This window comes from Parus major, chromosome 5, assembly GCF_001522545.3.
Source record: "Parus major isolate Abel chromosome 5, Parus_major1.1, whole genome shotgun sequence".
NCBI lineage: Eukaryota > Metazoa > Chordata > Aves > Passeriformes > Paridae > Parus > Parus major.
In genome coordinates this window covers 24,437,333-24,459,248 of record NC_031774.1, presented here as the reverse complement: position 1 = coordinate 24,459,248, position 21,916 = coordinate 24,437,333, and positions in this window count along the sequence as shown.

Genomic DNA, 21,916 nt, shown 5'->3' with positions numbered 1-21,916 from the left:
AAACCGCGAGGCAAAGAGGCACAGGCGAGGAGCTCTTTTGTCTCGGCCTCGTAAACAAGTGGGAAGGAGGAATGTGTCGCCGCTGATGAACTCGGAATTTTGCAGCGATCCACCCGGCCAGATCCCGGCTTTACCAGCAGCAGCGTCAACTGTCAAAATCAAATCTGATGCTAATAGCTTCGGTACTAAATAAAATGAGAGGCCAGATAACATCAGTGCTTGATAAATGGTAATGAGTGTCTAACCTAGGGGAACAGAAGGGCTGTGGGGCTCTTTAATTCAGTATTGAAAGGCTAGCTGGGTACTGCAGGCTCTAGCAGATGTTAGTATGTGTGTGTTTTGATTTTTGACTTGTATTGGACGTTTATTAGGCTAACCAGAGCCACCCCACGCATGGCCACTTGGTCCAGGCACCATCTGGCACAAGCAGGGCGGCGTGCAAGAATAGGGCCTTGCTTTGGTGCTGAGGATCCACAGGCAGCATCTACCATATGGACCCGGAGCTAATGTAGGTTAAAGCAAGGCAAGCTCATCTCTGCTTTTCACAGCTCCGCCAAAGCTCTCTGCCATCCTGGCGGAGTGCACCTTGGCGGCTGGGGAAGAGCTGCCACCTTTGCCATCCCCCTCGAAAGGGGTGCAAGCCCCCCAGGCACTCCACAGCCCGCTCAACCGCCCTTGGGTGGTCACTGCTTTTTGAGTCAAGCTTTGCACCTAGCTTTGCGTATTCCCGGCGGGACCACACGTCGTTCCAGCTCCCCCCATGTGTCATGCCCCCCAAAACCAAATATTTTCAGAAGATTGAGTGAGTGGTGCATAACAGACGCTAAATCCTTCTCGAAACTCCAGACCATTATTTTGATTGCAGCTATAAAAAGAGTTCGTAATAAAATAATAACAGGGGAATATAATAAACCACCTGCTGCATGTTGACACACACGCACAGGGAGTTCAGATAAAAAAAAAAAAAAAAAAAAAAAAAAAAAAAAAAAAGTTCCACTAATAGCATCAAACAGCTGAGCCTGAAAGTCGGCCGAGAGCAGATTAGAAGCACAACTCCGGCAAACTCTTTTCTGTGCCCAACACGCCATCCTGAGTCACTTGGAGATCCACAGCCCAGCCACTTCCCCTAAAATCCTCGGCTCAGTTCGAGGGGTACCTGTCCTCGGGACGGGGGCAAAGCCCGCAGAGCCCCCGGTTTTATCAAGCTGGGATGCTCACAGCCCCTCTTGGGATGCTGTGCACTTGATCGGACCGGACGTACCCGGTGGTCGCTGCTTCCCCGTCCTTTCCACCCTGCTCCTTCTCTCTCCAGCTCACTTACTCGAGGTCAGGGCGCTTTCTTCCCCTCTTTCGCGCCCCATTTGCTGCCGATTTATCTCCAGGCTGCCCGGCTCAGCATACGCGTGGCCGGGCCAAACGCATCTCGCTAACGAGACAACGTTAATTAATTCCAGGCGGGTGAAAGTTGCCAGCCTGCCCAAGCCATCCCTCCCCCCGAGCCCTCGTGCCAGGCTGCCCTCCTCCGTTCCCGGGGGGACGTCCAGCGCTCCCCCACCCGCGGGATGTGCCCGAGCCCCCCCGCCCCCGGCCGCCCGTGTCCTGCTGCTCTCAGCCTGCCAAGCCCCGGCAAAGGGGCCGCGAAGGGCTCGCTATCGCCCGCACAGACGCAGCCAGCAGCACCTGCATCGCGACCATCGGCTCCGCTTTTCTTTTTTTCTGAAGGCTCTATGCTTTCTAATCTGCCCACCTCACTCACGGAGGAAAACTCCCGCCGAGAGTGGGTCTGGGCGTAAGCGGCTCCCGAGAATGTTGTTGCCACCATGCGCTTTCTGCGTGGCTTCTGCTGGGCTGCTTTTCAGGTCCTGAAGATACGGAGCACCCGTACCTACGGCCGCGGCAGGACCTGCGTGATGCTCCGGCCGCGCCGTGGTGCCACCCGGGGTTTTTGGAATGGGACGTCCGGGGCTTTTGGAATGGAATGGGCCCGAGGCTGTCCCTCCCTCCCTTGTATCCCAGGTGTCCCAGACTGTCCCCTAAAGCAACATGAAGCCACAGCCAGGCTGGCCTGGCTTCCCGGCCGGGTCAAGCTTAGCTGGGGGTGTCCTGTGTCTTCCCCTTTCCCCTAACCCGGGGGACCCTTCCCCGTGCCCGGGAGCGGTGCGGATGCCCGAGGGCTCACGCCCCTCCCCTGCCCTCAGCTCCAGCCGCTGCCCACCCACCTCCTCTTCTCCGCACTCATTTGGGAGCGGAGCGGGGAGCAGCGCACTCGTGCCTTGGAGCCCTTTAGTCACATTTCCCCGGGAGCCGAGCCGGAGCCGACCCCCTCACCCCCAGGGTCGTTGCCTGCGGGGCGCTCAGAAACCCCTCCCAATTCCAGAGCCCCTCAGGCTGTCCTACACTTCTTCAAATTTATCATAACAATTTTGTCGGCCAGTGCAGCATCCCCAGCGCAGCATCCCCAGCGCCTGTACGAGCGCGGTGCGGTGTTTTACTGTGCACCTTGCGCGCTTTTCTCGGGAGCATTCCTGCTTCCTGGCTCTGCGGCTTGTTTCGGGGCTGGCCTGGCTGGTCGCCTTTTTGATCACGGAGTGAGTTTGATCTCTCAGTCAGAGACTCGCCCATTTATTCAGTGCTCGTCAGCCCCTCCATGTGCACAGCCCCGCTTTTTTGAGACGGATTCCCCGATGGCTTAAAAACCCCTTAGCTAGAAAGTTGCGCATCGATTCAGGGCTGACACACCCCGAGAGCCTCTAAGAAAAAAAAAAAAAAATAAAAAAAAAGAAAAAAAAAAGAGAGAGAGAAAAGAGGAGGGGAAAAAAAAAAATCCCCCTTGCTTGTTTTGTTTCTGCCTAAATGCCCGTAGCGTGGAGCATCCCTCCAGGGAGCGCCGCTCGGAGGGGTGTTAATGTGGTCGATTTGGGGTACAAATGTTTGGAAATGTTTCCCGATTCGCACAGAAGGAGGGGGGATTTGCAAACTGTTGCTGCCACATGGCCCCTCCAGCCTGCCCATTCTCATTGTAATGAGGCCGGCGCGTGCCTCATCTGCCGCGGGGCGCTGCCACGGGCGGCCCGGACACGCCGCGCCGCAACTGGGGCGGGCGGTACCGGCACGCAGCGCCCGGCCGCGCGGGGCCGGCCCGGGAGCCGGGGGAGCCCGCGGCAGCCGCCGCCGGCGGGCCCGGGCACGGCCGGACTGCGCTCCCCGCTGCCCGCTCACCCCGAGCCCAGCCCCGTGAAAAAAAGCACATTTCTGTTAAAGGCTGTAACGATCACCATTGAGTCTCTCGCTACAAATCGATGGCTTCTTTTCCATACAAATGCCTGCTTATGCCTTTATGTTCTCCATCTGTTTGTAGCTAACACCTGCCATTCAATAAATCGATTTGGCCATTTAATGTAACAGCTTCCCGGGACATTTTTTCATGCCAGATGCCACAGCAGCTCCAAACCTCTACCCCAGCCCAGCGCCCCATCGGCACAGCCGCCCAGCACGGGGCTGTGCCTTGGCAGAAACCTGCTGCTGGGGTGTGGAGCAAAGTTGAAAAGTAAAGAAAATATTAAAAAGTCCTTTTAAAACTTTATTTAAAAAAAAAAAAAAACAAAAAAAAAACCGACCAAAAAACAAACCACTAGCCTCACTGATTTCACCCTTTTTCTGTAATGGTGTGGTTTCTGTGTGCCTGGGGAAGTGGCATCTGGTCCTCGCTACTGGTGGTAGGTGTACGAGCAGTGCTGGGATTCCTGTGGGTCACAGGCATCAGGGCAGTTTGTGACATTTTTGGTTCCCTTTTATTTTACTCACCAATAGATACTTCACATGTTTTAGGGAATTTCATGTTTTAAGGACGCAAAGACACGGCCTGCAGTTTATCACTCCCTGACATGGGGCAAGTTTCCTTACAGGGACTTGTGGGATGAGAGATCCCAACATTCTACTTGTTTCAGGGGGTTGCCCCTCTTTGAGAGGACACTTTGATGGGTGCCAAGGTTGAGACCCCCAGCCTGCAGTCCCTGACAGGAAGGGCAAGGAGAGCTGAGTTCTTGCCCATGTGGTGCTCTGCCCCGCACCTTGGGTTTCCTTTTGGCTGTCCCAAAACACTTTCCCTGCTATGCTGACACAGAGGGAGAAAAGTGGATCTCTCTAGGTGTCACCCCATAGGTCTCAGGGGAGGGATAGCAGCATCTGGGGATATGGGAAAGTGATATAATATAGCATGGGGAAGTTACAGGACTGTCTTCTCATGGAGGAAGTGAGCAGCTCTGGGCCAGCTGAGTTCCTCCAGAGGAAGTGATTTCAGTACTGCTGGGATTTTGTTTGAATGCATTTGTTGTAAAATTTATTGTGCCTAGAGTATTTGAAAGGTGCCTTTGCTTTAAATTTGAATAAATACATAAAATGAAACGTAATACAAAAATAGTTAGGGATATGCACATATTTCAGCTATGAGAGTCCGTTCCTTTCTTAGTTAATTTAGTGCAGGCCATGGATACCTTTTGTAAATGCACATGTAAAAGCCTAATTTGCTTTGAAAGACACAAAGCCATGCAGCTGTTTGCACTTTCACCCAAGATAGATGGATAAAATTGGGATTTCTCATAAACATCACTCCTGGAAGCTGTGGTAGGAGCTGTGAGTAGTTACCTGGGAGATGACCAAATCTTTAAGTCTGAGAATTGTGGCTGAGATTGGCAGGGGAGAGTTTGAGGGGAGATTTCTTACTTGGAGCAGAAGTTCCCACATTTTGGTTTCATATATAAGTCGTGTATGGATCAGCATTCGTGGATGGGACAGTGGCCTGAAGCAGAATAACAAAACAAGTACAGGCTGCCTTCTTAAAGGGGAAGAATTCCCTTTGCAGGCTCCATAGTAAATGTCCCATGGGCCAGGCTTTGGGAACTCCTGCATCAGAAGGTCTGTGTCTTCAAACAGATGGCCAGGCAGCCCTTGGCTACTTAGAATATGTTTGGGGCTATATTATATAGCACTGAGTAAAGAGATCTGTCACAGAAAAACAGTAAAAGGCAGTTTTAACCCTTCCCCTGGGAAGTGGCGTGGATCCACGCTCTGCCTGTTACCGTTCCCTCCTCTCCTGTCCCCCATCCCGAGCCCACGGGATGTTTGGTGGGGGCCCAGCATTGTGGCGCTCGCTTCACACAGTCAGAGGAGGAAGCCTCAGACCTCTGGCATGTGAGAGTTGGCAGAGCAAATCCCAGAGTGTGGCCTCAGTGCAGCCACTGTGCAGCCTGTCCCAGAGGAGAGCAGAGCAGAGCTGGGAATAAATTCTGGCCAGAGGTGCAGGGGGCTGATGAGATGCCATCATCCCAGAGGGCTTGGGGCTGATCCCTCATAGCAGGAGCTGTCCTGCCATCAAGGCATCGTGCCAGGTCTTGGCTGAGTTCTTCTGTTTTCCTTGCTCTTCTGGTAGTCTGGTGCTGGGCAGAATCTGTTAAACGTCCAGGGCTGAATTTCTGGAGGGATGTGTAGACCAGTACTGGCAGGAAAAGGTCTGTGGGACTCAATGGAGTTGCACCTGCTTGTGCACCAGGATAAGCTGCAGCACAGCAGCAGCAAACATCTCAGAGCTGCACACTGGTAAAAGTTAAAGGTATTTAAAATACAGCTGGCCATTTAAGTAAGAAAATCCACTTTGAAATCCCTTCACCAGAGGTAAAACTTGCTAATGACTGGAGACAAAGACCTTCCTGACTTATATCCCTAGCATTTATGTTTATTTCTAGTAAGGAAAGGTTTTAACCAGGACCAGCTGCTTCCACAGCCAATCAAAACCAGTCCTAGATTGTCCAGATGGAGTCACTCAAGACAGAGACTTGAATGAGGGGCTGCCACCGGCTCCAGGATTTCTGGGTTTGTCCTATTTTAAGAAGATCTCGCATCCTGCAAACACTGCTTAAGGGAAATGATTGGGTGCAGAAATCCTAGCGGGAGCCCATGAGGCAGCCTCATGTGGAGATGTGGCAGTGTGGCATGCTGACATTTTGGCATAACGTGGTGATGATTTTATGTTAGCATCAGCCTTCCAAGAGGAAAGTAAATATGTGACATATTGTTCAGGGAAACAACAAACCAGACAATGAGGTCCTGTGCCCAGTGACTGATGTAGCCTCTGCAGGCCCATGCAAAACCTCTATTCCTTTGTGATCTGGGGATGCTGGGAGAATGAGTGCATCAGGGTATCCAATACCCATCCCTGGACCATCCAGCCCTCCTTGCTTTTTGTCTTTGTGTGCGGCCATGCAGGGAGCAAACACAGAGCACCCGCTGAGTTTCTATTGTTTCTCCTGTCTAATGGCCCTACTTAGCCATGGAAGAGCAGGATGGATTTGCGCCTTGTGCACATTGTTCTTGGGGTTCAAAAGAATACTTAAACTACAGCAGTAGTTAGTATGACAGTGGAATAGAAATGAACATTCACTCCAGTGGCTGTGGAAGACATAGGGACTTACTTAATGGGACAAGGGAGAAGAAAATTAATGAATCTGTTTGTCTGTTGACCTACCAGCATAAGTATCTTGTCACTCATATGTGACAGCAAATCTAGTTGGCTCTTGCCTGGCTTGTCCCAGCTTCCAGCTCTATTCTTTAAATCAAAAGTTTCATCAGGTAATTTAGCAGACTGAAAAAAGCTGGTACTTGACCCCATAGTGAGTCCCAAACATTTGAGCAATAAACACTTCATTTGTAAGTGTTCAGTGATGTAAAACAGTCGTACACTGATGACACGGGTACCAACCCCTTCCTCGAGCTCTGTGCCCACAGATGGTCAAAGAGGTCGTCTTTTGCAGCCTACACAGGAGCCTTTCTTGAACTGAGTGACTGTGAGGACTTCTCATGAGGCTCTCAAGTGCCCTCATATAGGACTATGCTGCCAGCCTTAGCCAGCATCGAGGGATCAAGTAGTCTTCTGTCACCTGGTGCCCTTTGTCAGGGGCTGCTTAAGGTTGGCAACCACTAAAGTCTCTTCAGGTGACCAGATCATCTAGGGGAGAGCAGACAGCATCCTGAAGGCGATTAAGCTGTCCTGAAGCTGTCCTGAAGCTGTCCTGAAGCTGTCCTGAAGCTGTCCTGAAGCTGTCCTGAATCTGTCCTGAAGGAGCAATTAAACAGCTGGGTAAGGCTGCCATACTGTCCTCTTTAAAAGCCTGGGGTGAGTCAAGGGCCCATCGTGCGCAGTTCTTCTCACACATACACACTCAAATGCCATGTGGCAACCCTGCTTCTCAGAGCATCTTTCCCAGCCTTTTAATAGGTACATAGGCTACATGAAATATCTACTTTTCCTCTTGAGTAAACACTGAGAGGTGGGACCATATCGTTCATTCTGGGAGGGGACTGAGCTAGACTGAGTGTCTGCAGAAAGCCTTCCCTCTCCATTGACTCCAGAGCACCCTACAGGACTTGATCAGGTGAGACCCTTTACTTTTAGAAAGCTAAAGCGAGGTGAGGTTGATCCCTTCCTTAGTGCCTGAGTAGAGCAGGGATGATGTGGTTTACCCTGAAGCACAACAGCTCAGGTGGAATCTGAGCATCAGCCCCTGGCCAGTGCTTGGGATGTGTAGGTGAGATTAGGATCAGGAGTGTCTTATTTCTGTCAAGAGCACAATCCTTACGACAAAACCAGCAGCACTAGGTATAAGGTGGACATAAATACAGTCTCACAGATTGCTTGCATTTTGGCACTATTTCCATTGAAACTTGCCTTATGCCACAGCGGGATGCCTGAGTAAAAGGCATCAGTACAGCCCAGAAAGGGTGCAAGCTGGGATATCTGCATTAAGCCAGGGATCTCTACCACAATCATGGTGCTGAATGGATTAATTGGTAAAATCAGGCTGTGCACTGTGGATTAGATTTTGAGCACCCTTTCAACTTTGGGGGCAGGGGAATCTAATGCAGGATTCTGTTTTAGGCCCATTCCTTATAAAATCTGCAGAGTTGCAATAAAGGTAGAGCAAAGAATGTTTAAAATAACATGTACCACAATTAATGAACTCTTTGTAGGTTACAGAGCATTTCCATTTTATTGTTTATACATTAAGAATGCTCCAAAACAGATAGTGTGTTGAATCAATAGCTTTTAAAATATGTCTGGATTTTATTACTTCATTAGGGGATCTCATAGTTAACCCTTGAATAATCAGCTTAAAAGCAGAAGGCAGATTTACTGGCATACGGTTTTACATGGATGCTTTGCTGGTCAAGTGCCAAGATATATAACAATTTAGATGTCCAATGTGTTTATTATGGAGTATCTAGCAGAGGCTTTAGCCTTCAGTCTCGACTGATACACAGTGGCAGCTCAAGTTGTTGGATAGTATCACCAAACTTGGATTCTTTAACTTTTGTGCTGGGAAACATCTTATTCTGTTCATGATGAATTGACCAGAAAAGACACTTTACACGCTTATTTTGGTGCCTGCTTGTTTCCACATTTAAGAGTTTTGGCCACATTTTCATGTTGTTTTTCATTTCATTCTTGCTTCAGAACCCCTGTGGATGAGTGCTGCTTTTTGTCTCATTTTAGAAACAATTCACAGCTGATTAATTTCTACTAACCCTTCAAGTTGATGAAAACAGTAAGCATTCATTTGCAAGGACTAATTGTGGCCTCAAAGTATTCCTAGATGTAGCTTTTTTATTTGAGTTTTTGCAAGGCCTTTATGAGCCTTTTTCCTCATAATTTCCCATTTCTTCCATCAGAAAGGGTAGGAGGAGTTGCAACAGGAGGGTAGTCTATGTCCTACTGCCTTGAATTTTAACCACCATGATATCTGTTTTTTCTCAGATATCTGTTTTTTCTCAGACCAAGTCTGTATGACAGGGGACAACTTGCTTTACGTTAGCTCTCCAGCTGCGACTGCCACCAGTGGAGGTCCAACAGGGAAGCAATGACAGAAGATGCTGAAGATAAAAGTCTTTCAGGAATACAGCTGGTAGTCCAAATTCTGCTTGCTTGCTCCTACCTGCTCCTCTTGCCTGGGCGAGCCCACTTCACTGGTACACTAAGGGTAGGTGGCACAAGAGCCATATAATCCCACAAAATATCCTCCACGATGAACCTCTTTCAAAGTATCTGTTCTTGCTACAGATGGTGAGAAAATGGCTAAAAATAGGCAACATATTCACCTGCCAATGTACTTCTGTGGTTCTCGTGAGGCTCTTACTGAAGAACTTACTTACATCACTATTCTTAGCTGAGGCGAGGCAGCCCTGCCAGGAAGCTCTTCCTAAACCCAGAAGCAGGTGTTCCATGTGATGTGCACTGACCTGAGCTCTGCCAGCACTACAGCAGGATAGGAGCAGTGAAATGGAGAGAGAGGAAAGCTCTGTGACAAGAAAGACGCTTACCCTTGGTCTTTTGTGGTACAGTTTACAGTTTTGCTGGGAGATTGCAGCTGAGGCCAGAGACTGTGGGATATTTTGGATGGAGAACAAGCACTTGATAGGTTCTGAAGGTGATGTTGCTTGCTAAGATCTCTGCATAAAGAATGAAGGGAAGAGGGAAAAGGACATAAGAAAACAGTAAGAAGAGAAAAAGTATGGAGGTAATTTCTTTGTGTGGGGTGGAGAAGGAGGTGGGACAGAGGACAGGGGGCTGGATTTAAAGGGGTGCCCAGGAAGTCTTCTTTAGCCCACAGACCCATGATATCCCAGATATGGGTGTATCTGCTCTTCTGAAGGCAACCATTTGGGAAAAGAACAATCAACAACTGAGTGCCTTTGCTGTGCATTGGATGGCATCAGTTTTCAGAACAGGTTCTTAGCTCTGACTCTTTTTCTTCTTATTTACCAGACTGGCAAATTGGTGAAATCAAGCTCAATTCTAAAATTGCTGCTCACATTACTTTCATTCACATTACTTTTATCTGCACAGTCATTCAGAGGCAGCCAGCAAGTGTGATTAGAAAATTCACAAAAATCCCCACACACAGAGTGGCTGCAGCCTGGATGAGGAAGTTCCAATAAAAGCAGCTGGTTTTAAGTACAATACTTAAAAAACAAGTACAATACTTAAAAAAACCTTTCTTAGCAAAACATTGCAACGTTCACAGTATGGTTGAGTTTTGTGGTGTATCAACACCAAAGTATTTTCAGTTCACTCCTAAAACAACAGAGATTGGTAAGTTTTGTTGCTTAGAAATCTGCTGGAGAGTTAAAGGCTTGTATTGCTGTGGACACCAAAGCACCTCTAACAACAGACTCAGTACTGCCATATTTATTGAAGTGCTTTGTGTAGAGCTTAGCTAGCCTGGAAATGTGCTGCCCATAATCCTATCAGACACTGTTAAACCAATGAAAGCAGCCACCAAATTCTGTGTCAGTGGGTCACGGTTCAGACCAGGTTCCTGTGATGCCCCAAACTAATTTTTCTTGAATTCAATGCAGCTGGGAGATTTTTGACAGGCAACTTTGTAGGCTGATACTCTCCCTTACTAATGGATCCACTACAGCACAAGCAGACAAAGCACAAGATATTCTGTGCTACTCATCTGTTGTGGTTTGACTCCAGCCTCTCACTCACTCCCTCTTGGTGGGATGGGAGAGAGAATCAGAAGTGCAAATGTGAGAAAACTGATGGGATGATATAAAGAAAATATATTAAAAAAGCAAAAACTGCAGGTATAAGCAAAGGAAAACAAGGAATGAGTTCACTACGTCCCATGGGCAGGAAGGTATTCAGCTGGAATTTCCCCTGGAAAGCAGGGCTCAATCACTCAATAACAGTGACTTGGGAAGACAAATGCTGTAATTTCAAATATCCTCTTCCCTTCTTTTTCCCCTCCTCCCCCTCTACTCTATATACTGAACATGATGCCATAAGGTATGGAATATCCCTTTGGTGAGCTGGGGTCAGCTGTCCCAGACATGTCTCCTCAAAAAAGCTTGTGCACCTCTAGCCCCCTTACTGGTAGGGTGGGGCAAGAGGCAGGGAAGGTCTTGGCACTGTGTAAGCAATTCTGTGCAGTACCAAAAACACTCCAGTGGTATCAATGCCATTTTCAGCACAACACAGTCCAAAACATAGTCCCCTAGTAGTTACTATAATGAAAACAAAAGTCTATCCCAGCCAAAACCATGACAACATCTGGTGTTCCTTCATGGCAGTGTGGAGGGGTAGCCAGTAGCATTAGAAAGTTTGTACTACACCCATCAGAAAAGTTGTTTGCAACATGTGGATTGGTACCTGTGGGCAGTAAGGCAGAAGCCATCCAATTCATTGGATGTAAGACAGTAAATATGTAGGGGTGGCAGCGAGTTTGGTCACCAACATGTTGGCTAGTGACTTGAGGAGAAGCCACAAGTCCCTGAGCCAGCAGGTCCTGCTGGTGATTTTGCTGAGACTGCTGAGCTGCTGTTTTCCTGCAGTGGCTAGGTTTGGTCACTGTAGTGTGAAAAGTCCTGGGGTTGGATGAAATGTGGAGCTCTGAGTTGCTAACAGTTGCTAACAGCTGTGATTTATATTGCTTTGGCCTAAAGGTTTGTAAGTCACAGAAGTAGTTTTTGTCTATGAAATTAGTGTCTATGTCTATTTGTAATTTCAAGACCTTGAAATGTGGAGTGCAAAGTTTGTGGCTATACTTGGCAAGTTGTGTAGGGATGGTATGAAAGTACCTGACTCTCCAGAGTTGCTGTATCTATCCTGTCCTAATACAGAGCCACAGGAATAGGAAGACTTCCCTTAGCTGGGCTCAGGGCAGGGTTGTCCATCAGGATTTAGATACAATTACTTTCCTCTGTGTCTAGGTGAGATCTTACTCTGTTTGGGGTACTGGATTGCCATTGCCAGCTGAGATATCTGCAAAGAGAGAGCTTTTGGGGAATACAGCACCAAGCAGGCTGCAAGCCTAATTCAAACATGCAAATGAGGATCAAAGTTTTGCATTGATCAGAGAGGGTTTTTTTTTGAGAGATCCAGGTCTCCAATGGCTTTGAGGAAGTGCTGAAAGCTAGTCTAGTAAAGGAAACAATTTCTGTGGAGATAACAGTTGATAATTTGTGCCAGCTCTTTATCAGTAAAGCAGCTCACAAATCAGTGTAAACCAAAGTATGAAAACTCTGGGAGCAATGACTGTTTTGCCCTGGCCATTTCCCTGGAAATTGGGTGTGTGGACGTGTGGAAGTATGCATGCTAGCGTTCAAGTGAGATTTCTTACTAGACCTATTGTTAATGCATGTTTTCTCTCTCCCTAAACCAAGGGAGTTACTTAAATAAATTGCCAGAAGTTCATAGATATGTGATGATTTCTGTGGAATTTGGTAGTGAGCTTGCTGGTAACACCTAACCCCGGGTATCTGTCTGTTTTGATGGATTCTCATTCCAAAAAGGATTCAGAGAACCCCATCACACTGGCACCACATACATATCCAGGCTGCTTTTCCAGGACATTACTGGACATTGCATGGTAATAAAAGGTTTTCCCTTGCTCTCTGCATAGGCAGGGCCTGAATCCCAGGTGACATTTGATGGCCCCGTGTAACGTGGCAGCTTATCACTTCTGCCCAATCTCTGAAGCTCTCAATAGACCAAACTGTCTCATGCTTGCTATCATTTTCCCACCTTCTTTTGGGAGCATGCAGGTAGAATTTCAGAAGGTTTTAGAGCAGGACTTGGGGATAAAACTCAACTGTCTGTACTTCAGGTTGCAATATTGTCATCTCTGGAGCTCTGCATGGGGCTCTGGTCTTTCTGTCCACAGGAAAGGGACAGGAAAGAACTACAAAACATTTGAGGAGATGGAGTGGCAGCTCCACCCACATCTGCCAGCAGTGGAGTGAAGGAACTGTGAGAGCACACTGTGAAATCTGAAGACAAAGCTTGAACAACACAGTTACTGGCAGTGACTTTGGATTGATACAATGAGAAGAGACTGGTTAGCTCAGTGGTGTGTTTTCTACATAGAGAGCAAATGAATGCTTAGCTGAAATTATGTCTTTATTTCTTCTAAATTATGTCTTTATTTCTTCTGTCCACCCAGAAATCAAAACTATAGGAAACCACTGGAATAAGCAAGAGCTGCCTATTTCTTTGGTGCATTGCCACCCACACACAGTCATGGCCTATCAATATTTTTATTAATATTAACTATTAATATTTACAGCAAGTCTGCTCTCACCTACAAGCCGTGTCACTCAGCCCATTAAGGTGGTTTCTTTGAATCTCGGTTTTGTCTTGATACAGCTGCATTAGTAATAGGTGAAGCTGTAGAGAGCTGCTATCACCTTGAAATTATGGTTCTGATCTTATCATCTGGTGAGCACAAAGCAGAGTTTAACTGCAGTGCAACTCAGAGGAACTGAAAGTGGGCTGTATGCACTCATTTATGGTAAATAAGGAGTTTGCTGAAAAAAGGTGGATTCTCTGTGAGTCAGCACCTGTACCTGCTTTTGTGGTGTGTCATACCCTAGTATTTGCTGGACTGTGCAGGAAGGGCTGCATCCTTGTTCCTGTTATGATCAAGTGCTGTCCCACCTGCCAGCAGGTACCATCTCTCAGCTGATGCTGTATTGCTGCGAGCACAGAAATGATGGTGACTCTGTGCAGTGGGTCAGCAGATGTGTGGTAACCTTTTCTGCTTTTCAGCTTTACCTCCAAGGAGAAAATTCACACTTTTTTTCTTCTTTCCCCACCCCCCACCCCACCCCACATTCACAGAATTGCAGCTGGCTCAGCCAGGACCCTTCAGAACATGGTTTTGTTGACCCAAGATTATTAATTTAGCAGATTTCCGTTGGAGATTCTCAAAAACATGGGACTTGCTGGGTTAATCTTCATAAAAGATAGAAAAATTGGCAGCAGAATGAATTTTTGAAAAAAACCCTAAATTAAAGTAAAGGAAAGAAGCGGGTGTGAAGTAAATTATTTGCCGTGGAGTGTTTTCCTTTCTGAACTTTCAGAGAATGTAAGGGTATTTCCTGGGGACAAGAATGTCACATTTAGAGGTGTCCTTCCTTTGCTAATAGAGAGGCAAAAATCCCTTAACAGTTAAATATTTCCTGTTCAAACATGCCCATTACAGGCAGAAGAGGTTCTGTGATTAGTGTTTACTGGACCTTTGGGTCTTGGGTTTAGTTCCCACCTACATTTAATTTGCTGTGAAGAGTAAAGTTGGAGTACAAATGATTAAGGAAGTTTTTCCAAATCACGTTTCATTCGTGCCTGAGCAATTCCTGCAAAGAAGGAAACATGAAGTAATATATTTCTTGCATATCTCAGACAAGGCTGAGGCCATTGCCAGAGGAGATTTCTGTTTATAAACCCACCTATTGGGTTTTTCCACCAGAGAGAAAAATTTTCTAGGTGGCAACTCAGTTCAGTGCCCTGCCCTTTTGGTGTCTTTTTGAGAGCAGCTGAACTTCCATGAGCCCTGAAGAACAGAGTGTGCCACACAGTTCTTGAAACATCCTGGGGATTTTCATGCTACAGCAGGAGCTTTGAGTCCAAAAACTGGTGTAAAACTTCTGGAGGCAAAGAGTCATCTCCCAGGTCTAAGCAACCAGGGCAGGGTACATCCTTCTTGGTAGGCTCTTTGAATCTGATAGACCACTGACTATTTGCTGTCTCTTTATCCCTTACAACCTGATCTGGTTGAAGACATCCTTGCTTGTTGCAGGGGTGTTGGATTACATGACCTTTAAAGGTCTCTTGTAACTCAAACTATTCCATGATTCTATATTGCAAACAGAAACAGTTTTTTTCTGCCTTCTTATCAACATTCAGTTTAGGACTGGCTTCAGGATCTGGAGGAAAAGATGCAAGGCAGTTCTGATGTAGCTGATATGTTTATTTGAAGATGGCAGACATATCTAAAGAGTGAGTTTAGACCTCTTGGCTTTCACTGCTGCAGCCAGCTGCTCTTTCAGATGGGCTTGGACAAGTCTATCTTCAGCTTAGTGTCAAGCCTGACTTGCAAAAAAGGGTAAAGTACTTACTTTTTTTCCTTAACAAGTAGGTTCTGCATGTTCCTCATGCCTTGCAGTGGGTCTGGCTTTGCTAATGTCATGAATTCTTTACCTAAAGCAACCTGGAATGACACTGTTTGAGAAATGCTTCCTATACAAGCATCTCCAGTACTCTTGACTCCCTTCTGAGTGAAGGGCATCTTGAGAGCAGTTTTTCTCTCAGACCTGTAAAGTGTAAACCCAAGTGTGATCCTGCCTTGCACTATGAATGTGTCTGCAAGTGTATGTGAGTATGTAGGGGAGCAACACACTCAAAACTTGTGAAGCTGCTGTTGAACATATGAACAATTTCCCACTGAAAATCACCCTTGAATTCAATGTGTTCAGCAGAGTGCTGTACAAACTGCAGAGCTTCTGTCCTGCTCTGACTGAGGTACTTTGCGAGTTGAGCCCATGGCTCTGCCTGCTGCAGAAACACCATCACCCAAGTAGTGACAGATTTGAGGGATGTGGGTATTTGGAGGTAGGAACAATTCAGATTCCAGGTTTCAAACACTGAGTGTGAAATGTGCAAGACTGTTTTTAATCATCCTTCAGCCCATTGTATTTCTATCATTAATCCTGCAGTGCAACTAACCTTCACAGTAGGTGAACTTTTTCCTTTTTCCCCTTGTCATACATCTAGGTCCCACTTTGTGCCCATTCTAATTATTAGTGAAATACAGCATCTTTATGATGCCCTGATAGTCCAGAGACTCCAGTCCAGGGCAGGAAATTCCCATCATTAAGGGTTTGCTGAACTCTCTCTCTCCAGAAAATGACATTTACTAATTACATCATTTTGATGTATATGATACCCAATCCAAACATGTTATAAATTAGCAAAAGCTCATTTGTTTCATGAAAAGTATTGTTCTTCTTTTATTCAATGACCTTTTTGTTCCTCTACATCCTGGACCAATCAAGTGCCGGTGCAGTCGCTGACTTCTGAGCACAGACAATAGCTTATTCCGTCTATTCTGTTCAGATGACTGTAGGAATAGGCAGTCACTTTGTCATGTGGAGACTGGAGGTTGTATAAAACCCTTTTTCCCACCATTTACAGAGAGTCTGAATCCTGAGAGGAAAACCCTGTCATAATAATAATAATAATAATAATCCAGAAGCTAGAGTCCATTGAAGTTTTCTCAGCTTTATGATTTGGGTGGGGCTGGAATGCAGCTCTCCCCAGCCAAGGCTCCCTCAAATTTTTAGAGCTATAGCATGCATTGCCTTTCATTACATTTCTAGCAGCAGGCTGTATATTTTTCAATGAGCTTCATATGCAGTTTCCACAGAGAAGCTTCATTCATTCACAAATGTAGTAGGTCCAGGGGCTGACTGGTGCAAATCCATTTCTTCTCCAAACATTCTGGGACAGGGAGTGCCTTTCTCCTGTGCACTTGTGGAGCGGCCCAGAACAACAGTCCTGAGCTGGACTGGTTGTGGCGGTTGTTCAAACACACAACAATCCTCAGCCACCTTCTCCACGCTGCAGAGCCCTGTTACCAAGGCATGGTGGTAGGCTCTGCTCCAGATAAAGCTTCCCATGGGGAATTTCTCTGGGAAGGCTCTTGGCTAGAGGATGGAAGGGGCAAGGTGATGACAAACACCACCCTGGGACTGAGGCAAGGGGTGTTGAAGCACTGGGAAGATGCAGGTGGATGAAGACAGGGGTTTCTTCTGTGCCAGGAAGCTCTGCCTGGCAGTTTGGTACCATCCATGCACCAAGACAGCTGCAAGATTCGTGTGGCCAGCCAGAAGGGAGCAGTGTCCAGCGGAACCTCCTGGGCAAGCTCGGAGCTCGTGGCCACCCCACACCAGCCACCTGTGCAGCTGCAGCCTGCAGCAGCCTCTCACCGTGCCACAGGGTCCCAGGGAGCAGGCAGGGACAGAGTGAGCAGGGAGCAGAGGCAGGAGGAGGATAGGACTGCTGTAAATCCCAGGAACGCAGGAGCACTCGAGTGCCGCTGCTATCCAGAGGGGAAGCACTGAGACACAAAGTGAGAGGCGTCACACGTGTTTGGTAGGGCTAGGAGAGGGCTGAGAGACCTCATTAGCATCATTCATATATTTCTGAGCAGTCATTTAGTACTGCTCTTCTTCCTACCAGCCCATTTAGAAGGCAGCATGTACCATTCACAACAAGTGTTTATCTTCCAGCTTTAAAGACAGACGTCAGAATATTTCCCTCCTTATTCATGCTCCGTTTTTTCTCACAGCCCAATTATTCATGACATCACCACCTTTTCCTCCTCAGCCCCAGACACAGTGTTTCTGTGGCTACAATTTCCTGGACAAGAGTTTCCAGTTTGCATTGTTGGGGGTGGGGGGAGGAGGGAAACAGGAGGGAAAAAAAAGAGGTTGTTTCGTGTGGAAATGTTAAATGAGAAACACAGCCATGGAAAACTCAGATGCGCTCACTCACACACACACACATGCACACATGCAGAGCAACAACAACAACAACCACCAAGGTTATTATAATTAATTTAAAATCTGTTTAGAAAAGGGTTCCTTTTATGTTGGACAGGCTCTTTAAGCAGCTCAAGAAGTATGAAAAACAGGAAATCAAACTGCCTCATTAGGAATTGACTCTGCTCAGTAATTAGAGGCTAGAAAACAAAACAAGGAAAAGCAGGTGGCGAGTGAGCTCCAAGCAAGCAGCTATTGTATCATTTCAGTGTTCTGCAGGCTAACAGCATTATTTTTTTTCAGAAAAGTGTAACTTCCATGGAAAAATGACTATGAGAATCATCCAAAGTTTAATGGGAAAGTGCTGCTAGCTCAAAATCAATCCAGAGACTGCTAACTTGGCTCAGCCTGGGGTTTAATTCATAATTAGGCAGTATTTTGCTGCGTTTAAAAAGACAACTCTGTTCTCCAGCTTCGACTGCTCTCCCGCGAAAATCATGTTAAAAGTAATTACCAACTGATCCCATATTTTGCTGATACAATCAGATGAGATAACCCTAGACATTAATATCAATTATATCTTCTCACAATAACCTTTGCTGAGAAAATGCTGCCAGTGATTTCCAGCAAATAGCGGTTTATGTTTTAGTCATGCCAGAATAAGGCTTTGCTTGCTGCACTCATTTACTCCTTCATTTTTGAAGGAGTGTGCTTTTTGCAGAGCACTCACTTCCACCCACAATTATTTGCCAAAACCAATTTTGAGTGGTGTGAGAATAGTCATGCTTAAGGAGTGCCTGCTCTGCACCTCAGGGATGATTGCAGGGCTTTCACTGATCCAAGAAGGTCCACAATGCAAAGGGCAAACAATTGTGGGGATTGGATAGCTCTTTATCGATCCAGAATATAAATTCGTTAATAAATCAAATAATTTCCCAACAATTAAGTAGAAAGATGCAAAAGATCTAAAAATCCAATGCAAACATCATCAAACTTTTTTGTGCGGGGAATAATGATGACGGAAATGGCTCTCTTCTCATGGTTCTCCTGTGGGCAGAAAATAGAAGCTACTTTTGTTGTACACATTTTTTTTTTCAGTGGGAATTTTAGTCCAGTTCTCTAAAAACAACAAATACTAACCAATGATAAAGCATGAGTATTTACCTACTGTTTACTGCTGACATCCTGTCAGGATATGGTGCAGCTGAGTGAGTGCACTTCGGCTCAAGATGGGCCTGGTGACTTTGCAGGAAGAAGCCCTTGGTCAGGAATGCTGAGCAAATGGAGGCAGCAGAGCTGTGCAGTTTATCCCCTTGCTGGATGGGTATTTCATGGCTCTGTGGTGGCCTGTCCCTTAGGGCAGCCGGTGCCTGTGGTTTGTAGAGAGGGAAATGCTTCCCACAGTGTCTGCAAGGCTCGGGCATGGTGCGAGGCAAGTCTGGCAAAGGGAAGCTGGAAGCCAGCTGCAATCAAAACAGGTTCTCTGGTGTAAACAGGGTGTCAGTAAGATTAAAAATCAGCCTTCCTGTGGCTGAGCTGAGCCACAGAACCAAGGAAGAGCTGCAATCGGCACTGGGCTGATTTATGCCAGGAGTGGTACCGCAGGAACAACTGTGGCTGCTGCAGAGGTTTGTGATCTCTGGCATATTTTTTTCTCCTGTAACAAAACTGAGATGGACAAAGAGGGAAGTGTCTGGAGGGTGTTCAGATTTACTTAGGAGCAGCCCATAGGGACAGTGGGAGCATGGCAGGTTTGTGCTTCTGGAGCAGTGCCCAAGGGCAGGATGTGTCACAGGTCTAGAAAACCCATCAAATAAAAAAAGAAAAAAAAAAAATCTATTGTTTGTTATTAATAATGATTCCTTAAATCACTTGCTTCTTCATGGAAAGGCTTCTAGCAGTAGGAACAGACATGGCTGAACCCTGCAGTTACAGAAGGAGCTCCCTGTAGCTTGCTGCTCTGCTGTCAGCAGTGAGCACGGGCACCTTTGTCACACACGAGCTCTCTCTTTCAGTCACTGCCTGCCCTGGACAGGCTGCATAGGGAGGGAGGGTGAGGTCAGCAAGGGATGCAGTGATGCACAGCCAGCCCAGAGCTGCCCTGGGCTGCACATCACTGCCCGTGCTCTGCCTTGGGAGCGAGCTTTGTGCCGAACAGCTTTTGAAATCAAAACCCGGGATGCTTTTCTGTCCTGAAGACAGTTTTTTTTGTAAAAGGTGGTGAGACTGATTTCTGATGTTTGCGTGAGTTGAAGCACTGCATGCAGCACAAACATGCCCTATATTGCTTGATTTATTAAGCAGTTAAAGGGTTTCTTGGTCCTGGCCAGCAGACTGACATGGTGAATCAGTGCCTTGGTGGAACACTGGAAAGTGCCATGTATGGTAGAGGAGGAAAGGGGTGGGAGTGTCACCTTGCCAAAGGGTGCAGGTGAGCATTCCCAGATGCTTACAGGCTGCACACCCATACGAGAAATGTGCCCCTTTCACCCTGCAGCTGGTGGCTGCCTTGGAGGACAGCTCTGGGCTGCTGGAAACCACCCTGCTGAACAAAGGGACCTTGTGCCGACAAGGAAGATCAGATGTGTTGAAAGCACCACAGATTGCTAATCTTGCCTTGGTGGAGTAGCCCCAGAAAAGGTGGATGCAGATTTGATGGAGCTTTTCCCTCCCATCACTCTCCTCAGTGGGTTTCCTTCTCTCAGCAGCTTGTGTTGCTTTCCTGTTGTGGTACATGTGTTTGCTGCAAGGCTAAGGGTTTCCTTACTGGCAAGTTGAACCTTATTACCAGATCTATTGACATTTACTATAAATGCTTAAGCTGGGCAAATAATCCATGAATATATGTTGACATTTCTAAACCAATTTGCTTTGGCTACTGCTCCACCTGTCTAGGGATTACTCTTCGCAAACATTCAATGGACTGACTTCTGCTGTAAATATTCACAGGAAAGGTCTTTCACTATTTCAGAGGCCACATTTGAAACTAGCTCCTAAATGTGTGAAGGTTGGACCTGCCACTCTGAGTGTTTATTAGGAAGCAGATATACATTCACGGCTTAATTACCTGATTGTGAGCAACGTTGCTACTTAAAACCATGACAGCTGCAACATGGGAGGCCTTTGAACCCCATATTGCTACACTTAAAGTAGACAGCCAAACATTAGAAACTGCATAGACCAGCATCACAAACAAACCTGTGAAAATCATAAATGTATTTAAACAAAGAAAAAAATCTCTCAGTACATCAAATGTGGATCATTTGTTTGATCCAGAAGTTCTTAGCAAGCACAGCTAATGATTTCCTGTGGTTTCACAGCACAGAGGCCGAGAGGGATGTGGGAAGGAATGCCACACTGTCTCCTGTATTGTTTAAATCAGGCTCTTGTAGGTGAAATTTGTGAACTCATGAGAATGAAAGTTTCGCAGCCCTGGCAGGGATCCAGGCAGAGTTTGGGCAGACATTGTACAAACTTCCCCGTGCATCTCCAGGGGCTGATTTACTGCAGGATGAATGGGGTCCCGAGAATCCCTGCTAACCCAGCCCAGCATTGCCCATGACTCCCAGTCTCACGGTGGGTGAGTGTCTGCCCTGCCCATCCTCATGGCTCTGCCTCCTTCCATCCCTCTCTCCCTCAAGAGGAGGAGGAGGAGGTATTGCTCCCTCTTCCAAAGCAGCTTCTGTCCTGATTTGCATCAGGCTTGCTATTTCAGTCCTGGGAACCCCAAAGCTGCCAGATTAAGTTCTTTGGTTGTTTTTACACATGTCCCTTTGGGGCTGAGCTGAGCTGTTAAAAATAAGGCACTAGAAAGACAAATGGTTTCCGGGGGGGTTGGGGAGGGGAAAGGGAGAAGGGAAGAGGCTTAGGACAGCTGTAAAATGCTGCAAGGTTAAATAAAACTTTTGACTGCTTGTGTAGCTCTTCCTCATGTTCCTGAAACCACTGACGACCTGAAGAAGCTGGAGGAATCATTCTGCTTGCTGTATGTGGTTGTTTTGTTTTTGTTTTTTTTTTTTTAACTTGTTACACAAAACATTGTTTTTTCAATTTCAGGAAGTCTCTTGATGCCCTTTAGTTGATTTTGTTTTGCTTGTTATCTGGACAACTAATATTTTTTCCTGTTAGGGGGAAAAAAAGATTTTCCCAAGCAGATTAAAGATGTTTTTTAAGCATATGAATGGTGACATGGTTCACTTTCATTGCTTTGTTTATTTTTAATAATGAAAAACACCTTAATTTATCGTAGCAAGACGTCCATCCTGGAGTAAACCTTGAATTGAGTTTTCGCTTGTTGTTTCTGATTTGTTTGTGGCTTCTTATCTCAGGGAAGGCTGCAAGTGTTTTCTCATGCTTTTCTGAAGTCAAGGCAAGTGACAGAGTTTTCTTCACAGCACACAGATGTCCGCCAACAACGACAACTTGCATTTGCAAGAAGGGCTGACTTTATTTGATGGTTTTGAAGCTTATTCTAAATGAATTAATTTAAAGAAGGGAGGCCCATCCAGCCCCAATATCAGGGGGATTGTTTGATGTGATC